The sequence below is a fragment of the Canis aureus genome, chromosome 6 (assembly GCF_053574225.1).
Source record: "Canis aureus isolate CA01 chromosome 6, VMU_Caureus_v.1.0, whole genome shotgun sequence".
NCBI lineage: Eukaryota > Metazoa > Chordata > Mammalia > Carnivora > Canidae > Canis > Canis aureus.
This window is the reverse complement of record NC_135616.1, coordinates 5,556,033-5,562,963: the sequence shown is the minus strand read 5'-3', so window position 1 is coordinate 5,562,963 and position 6,931 is coordinate 5,556,033. Positions and strand designations below refer to the sequence as shown.

The window sequence follows — 6,931 nt, the reverse complement described above, 5'->3', positions numbered from 1 at the left end:
AGAGGGGTGCCAAAAAAAGAGGGGTGCCTGGATGGCTCAGTCATTTGAGTGTCTGACTCTTGATTTCAACTTGAGTCATAGTCTCAGGGTGGTGAGATTGAGCCCTGCATTGAGCTCTGCACAGAGCAGGGAGTCTGCTTGAGATTCTCTCCCTCTCCCTGCCCCACCCCCCTTGCAAATGCATGTGCATGCTCTCTAAAATAAATCTTAAAAAAAAAAAAAAAAGAAAGAAAAAGAAAGAAATATGTGAAGTTTCCAGAGTGCTCCAAGTTTTTCTCAACTATATTTTGGTGCATTCTGCTCTCCTTTCAGGAATTTACTCCCCAACTCTCCTCCCAACCCCCTCCCCACCCCCCGCATTGTCCATCACAATTGTCCCTATTTGTCTCATTTCCTCTGGGAAGACTTCATCATCTCCAAGGCTAGGTTAGGCTTCCCCACTGAAACTCCTTTAAAATTCTCTCTTCATTCCATCATGGCCTTTTTTTTTTTAAGATTTTATTTATTTATTAATGAGAGACATACAGAGAGAGCGGCAGAGACACAGGCAGAGACACAGGCAGAGACACAGGCAGAGGGAGAAGCAGGCTCCATGCAGGGAGCCTGACATGGGACTTGATCCTGGGTCTCCAGGATCATACCCCGGGCTGAAGGCGTCACCAAACGGCTGAGCCACCTGGGCTGGCCCATCATGGCCTTTATACTCTGTTTTAATTGTTGGCTTCTTGAAGTTACAGGATGTACCTTATTCACCATTATATACCCAGTAAGCAGCATATTCCGTCGCATACTGAATCATCAATGTATAATTGCTGAATAAATAAGGTCATGACTAATTAAAAAAAAAAAAAAAACCTGTATTTTTAATTTGAGGCCTGGTAATTTTTTTCCTTGCCTGGCATGTTAAAAATTCTTACTAATGTAATCTAGTAAATTAATCAAGGAATATTCCTTTAGCTAAAGTATGAAAAGAACTTCTGTGAAGGCTAATTTTAATCTCAAGTATGTGATATATTTTCTGAGGATAAAAAATGTATTTTGAGTTCTAATAATGGGCATTATAAACACCTTACCTATTTTGGATTTGCCTCCTGTATAAGTAGGTTTTCTCCCTGGATTATTGCTGAGATTTTCTTCAGAATACTGCTAATATAATTTATTTTATTTTATTATTTTTAAAAAGATTTTATGTATTTATTCATGAGAGAGGCAGAGACACAGGCAGAGGGAGAAGCAGGCTCCCTGCAGGGAGCCCGATGTGGGACTCAATCCAGGGACTCAGGAATCATGCCTTGAGCCATAGGCAGATGCTCAACCGCTGAGCCACCCAGGCATCCCTATTTTAGTTTAGTTTAGTTTAGTTTTAATTTTAGTATACTTAACATACACTATGTTATGCTGGTGTTAGTTTCAGGTGTACAATACAGTGATTCAACAAATTTACACATTACTCAGTGTTCATCATGAGAAATGTACTCTTAATCCCCATCACCTATTTCATCCATTGCCCCACCCACCTCCCCTCTAGTAACCATCAGGTTGTTCTCTATAGCTAAGAGTCTGGTCTTTGGTTGGTCTCTTCCCCCCCCCCCCCCCCCGTTCATTTGTTTTGTTCCTTAAATTTCACATATGAATGAGATTGTATGGTGTTTGTTTTCTCTGACTGCTTATTGTGCTCAGCATTATACCCTCTAGATCCATCCATATTACTGCAAATGGCAAGATTTCATTCCTTTCTATGGTTGAGTAATATTTCTGCATGTGTGTGTGTATCTACCACTTCTACTTTATCCATTCATCTATTGATGGACACTTGGGCTGCTTCCAGAATTTGGCTATTGTAAATAATGCTGCAATAAACATAGGGTGCATGTATCCCTTTTAATTGGTGTTACTGTATTCTATGGGTAAATATCCAGTAGTGTGATTACTGGATCATAGGGTAGATCCATTGTTTAACTTTTTGAGGAACCTCCATACTGTCTCCTACAGTGGCTGCACCAGCTTGCATTTTTACCAACAGTGCATGAAAAAAAAAAAAAAACAGTGCATGAGTTCCTTTTCCTCTGCATCTTTGCCAACACATGTTTCTTGAGGTTTTTGATTTCCATCGTTCTGACAGGTGTGCGGTAATATCTCATCGTAGTTTTGATTTGCATCTCACTGATGATTAGTGATGTTGAGCATCTTTTAATGTGTCTGTTGGCTGTCTGTATGCCTTCTTTAGAGAAATGTCTGTTCATTTTTTCTATTTTTTAATTGCATTATTTGCTTTTTTTAAGATTATTTATTTATTTATTCATGAGAAACACAGAGAGGAGAGAGAGAGAGAGAGGCAGAGACACAGGCAGAGGGAGAAGCAGACTCCATGCAGGGAGCCCGACGTGGGACTCCATCCCGGGACTCCAGGATCACACCCCGGGCTACAGGCGGTGCTAAACCACTGAGCCACCCAGGTGTTCTACATTATTTTTGCTTTTTGAGTGTTAAATTGTATACATTTTTATGTATTTTCCATATGAAACCTTTGTTGGATGTTTCATTTGCGAGTATCAAGTGTGTTTCTCATTTCATTAAGTGAGCCCTGTATCTCTGCTTTGTTATTCCTTATCTCTGTATTAAGTGTCTCACTCATGTCTTCCCCTTTTTCCCTCCAGTCCAGTGAGTATCCTTATTTATTATTATCATTATTTTTTTTTAAAGAGGCGGGCGGAGGGAGTGAGAGTGTGCATGAGAGTTGGGGGTGAGAGCGGAAGGGTAGAAGATGAGGGAGAATCTTAAGCAGACTCCACGTCCAGTAAAGAGCCCAATGCAGGGCTTGATCTCACGATACTGAGATCATGACCTGAGCTGAAATCAAGAGTCAAATGCTTAACTGACTGAGCCACCCAGGTGCCCCCACTGAGTATCCTTATGATCATCACATTAAATATTCTATCAGAAAAAAAAAATACTCTTTCAGGCATGTTACTTATATCTGTTTCACTTAGACCTTTGGCTGTGGCCTTGTCCTGTTCTTTCATTTGGGATAAATTTCTCATCTCATTTTGTCTAAGTATCTGTCCCTGTTTCTGTGTATTAGGATAGTCAACGACATCTCCTGTTCTTGAGGGTAATGGCCTTATGAAGAGGTGGTCCTGTAGCATCCTGCCATATAGTGTCCCCTCCTCCCCAGGGCCTGGCCCTTCTGGGAGCGTCTCCAATGTGTGCTGTGTGTGCCCTGCTGTTCTGTACTGGCCACTCTATCCTTCAGGCCAGTCATCTGCAGAGGCTGTCTTTGCCTGTTGTGAGCAGTGTTTGGTCTGTGGTCTGAACGTGGCATGTTTCAACTAGCTGTGCTCTGGTCTGTTTGTGAAATGAGCCCTGTGCCCACTGCTGCCAGAACTGAGGCTCTGCAAAATATCAGGAGATGTGGTGTGAAGAGGGGTTTGGGTCAGTCTTTTGGAGTCGACTGCACTGGGACTGAGGCAAACATGACTGGGAAGGGTGGTTCCACTGGAGAGTTGGGGGGGTGGGGAGGGCTTGGTGCCAGCAAGTTAAGGTAGCAAATATTGGCACTACACTGGGTCCTGCAGGTGGCCCTGGCTTGTGCTGAGGGGCAGGGGAGGCATTGGGCACCCGCCAGTTTCTTTGTTCCCAGAGGGCTCTCCCTGTGGACACCGTCTCTCTAGGACACTGTCTGAGATGAGCGAATAACCTCCCCACTGCGTGCCTCAGGTGCTCTCAGGTGGCTACTCCCATGCTCTGCATCTGCAGGTGACTTGCCTGCCTTCTCTCCAGGAACAGTACAGTGTCCTCTGGGGTCTCCCAGCCAAGCCCACTGACCTTTCAAACTCCAGTCTTCAAGCCCTGCTGGTTGCAAGAACTCATGCAGTTTGGCCCCTCTCACTTTCTAAGCCAATGGCTATGGGGATTGGTCTTCCCTGTGTGCTCCACTGTGTGTTAATGTGTCTCTCACCCTCCTCTGTGACCATGGCTTCCCCCCTATCACAGTGTCTCTCTCCCAATACGTCTCTGCACTTCCTGCCTTTTTCAGATTGGCCTCTTCTCTACCTTTAGTTGTAGAGTTTCTTCTGCCAGGCTTCCAGTCCATTTCTAGGGTGTTTAGGATGATTTGATCTTTTTTCTAGTTGCATTCTTATGATGAGGTGAGCCTAGGGTCTTCCTATTCTGCCACCATCTTCCCCACTGGGCAGTATATACATTTTAACAATATTCCTTCTTTCAATTCATGAGCATAGATTGTCTTTCTATTTGTTTATATCATCTTCAATTTCCTTCATCAGTGTTTTATAGTTTTCAGAGTACAGGTGTTAAGGAGTTAAGTTTATTTATGGGTATTTTATTATTTTTGGTGCAAGTGTAAATGGGATTTCTTCTTTTTTTCCTTTTTTTGAAATTTTGATTTATTTATCAAAATAAATTTTGATTTATTTATTTATTTGTCAGAGAGAGAGAAAGAACACAAGCAGGGGGAATGGCAGGCAGAGGGAGAAGCAGGCTTCCCGCTGAGCAGGGAGCCCCATGTGGGACTCAATCCCAGGATTCTAGGATCATGACCTGAGCTAAAGACAGATGCCCAACTGACTGAGCCCCCAAGTGCCCTGGGATTGCCTTCTTGCCTTTCTTTTTCTGTTGCTTCATTATTAATGTATAGAAATACAATGGATTTCTCTACATGGATTTTGTATCCTGCACCCTTACTGAATTCATTTATCAGTTCTAGTAGCTTTTTGTGGAATCTTTGTGTTTTCTATATAGTATCGTGTCATCTGCATGTGAGAGTTTTACTTGTTCCTTACTCATTTGGATGACTTTTAAGTCCTTTTTCTTGTCTGATTGCTGAGGCTAGGACTTCCAGTACAATGTTAAATAACAGTGACGAGAGTGGACATCCCTGTTTTGTTCCTGACCTTAGGGGAAAAGCTCTCAGTTTTTCACCATTTTTTTTTGAAAGTCAATGTGCATATATATACTGCTTTTATCATGATTATTATGATTGTTAGCTGAATGAGAACAAATAATAGCTTAAAAAGTCTTCAAATGATAGAAAAACACATTTGGTTAAGTTATGACACAATTGTTTGAGTTCATAGACAACAGAAATAGAATTTTTTTGCATCAGTTGCAAATGCAAAGTTAATGATAAAATTGGGGAACTGAAAGGTTGGAAAGGGCCTTAAACATATTCACTATCTTTTAAATTTTAGACAAAGGAGCTGAGAATAGAAAAAAAAAAACAACATATACACCATAACAGTCTTTTATGACTTCCAATTTTAACTCTTATCTAAAAGCATTAGGGGCATTGAGACCCTTATTGTAGGTTGTATATCATCTCCTCTTTGGCTATGAGGTGTGTAGTTTTGTTAACTAGAGACATCAGTGAGTTCAGTTTCTGAGACCAGTCATTTAATAAATTACTTGGATCCTTGGGTCTCTGGAAGTTGATAATTCTGGCCAACCTGTCTACTTTAGCAAAGATGGTCTTGTTAACTACTAGATTTGAAAGAAACACTTCTGACTCATCAACAGACAGAGAAGCTAAGCCATCCTCTTCATTGTTATCCTGGTGTAATACTTGGCCGTTATTATGTTCCACAACTCTGTTCTTTCAGTCTGTCCACCTCCTTTTGCCTTCTTCTATAGAACCAAAAACATCAGTCGCTGGACTCTCAAGAGACCATTTCCTTAACTCCATTCCACAGTCTTCAACAAGGGTGGACCAAAGCATGAGCTCCATTGTAGTAAAGAGCTGTAAAAGATCCTTGTATTTAGGAATTTCTTCTAACTCCTTGTCACCACTTATTCGGTGAACCAAATCTGACTGTTTGTTGTCAAAAGAAGCCAAGATCACATAGAGGACAACACTTTTCAGAGCTTGTTGCCACTTTTCACTTACTGCCTATATAGAGAGAGGATCATATATTGCTCTGTAGTGCTTACAAATAGACAAATAGGATCCCTCATGTTGATCCAGCTGAATCATTAAGTTATAATATTTCAACTTTTTTTTTTAATATTTCAACTTTAATTTATCTGTATTTTCTTCCTGGAAAAATTTGGTGTTAATTTTCTTGCTGATGATTTGTGTATGAATGTAATCCTTCACAGCTATGCAGAGCCTCATTTACTCCAAAATACACTCCACTCACTCATTCTTTTCCATTAACCTATAGGTTTCCACCTGTAACTCTTGTAAAATGGAGGCTGCCTCTTTGACGTCACCATTTTACTCTTTTATAGTTGCTAATGTTTTAGTCAGGCGAGCACATTCACTTTCAACATAAATCTTTCCTTCTGTAACCATTCATAGAGTATCAATTAACCGAAGTTTGATTGGAAGGTCTGTGATTTCCTCAACGTAGGTACAAGCACTGTTGAGCCATTTTTGCAACAGCTTGTTTTAACTGACTCCGTCTTTTTGACAAAAGCATAGTATTTTCATTAAGTAAATCCCATTCTTTAGCCTCATTGCACATTTTCACTACTGCAACTAAGATGCGGGATGTAGACACTATATCAGAAGCAGTGTGGGTCTGTTTCTCCAAAGAGAGAAGGGTTTCAATGACTTCTTGAAGTCTTCCTTCCTTGGCCAGCTTTTGCACTCGGGCAGTCTCTGATCCACTGTGGCACTGTAGTCCACCTCCATCTTGACGATGTGTCCATCAGCCCGCTCCGAGCTGCCATCTGCCATGGTCCCTGCCTGAACATCCAGTTTTTCACTATTGAATGTGATGTTAGTGTGGGGTTTTCATATATATAAGGCCTTTATTATGTTGAAGTATGTTCCCTCTAAAACTACATTGTTGAGGAATTTTTTATTTTTTAAGAGAATAAATTGAGGTATTGTTTAATAAGCTTTTAAAACTCATATCTGTTGGTATTTGGGGAGTAAATCACCTATTGGTAGAGTCAATGTCTAGACTGG

The 6,931-nt window shown here is 41.0% G+C and overlaps 1 pseudogene; it reads right to left on the bottom strand.

Moving 5' to 3' along the window:
• Positions 1 to 5,140: 5,140 nt before the first annotated feature.
• On the bottom strand, positions 5,141 to 6,697 carry LOC144315101 (26S proteasome non-ATPase regulatory subunit 12 pseudogene; annotated as a pseudogene).
• Between the last annotated feature and the right edge of the window lie 234 nt (positions 6,698 to 6,931).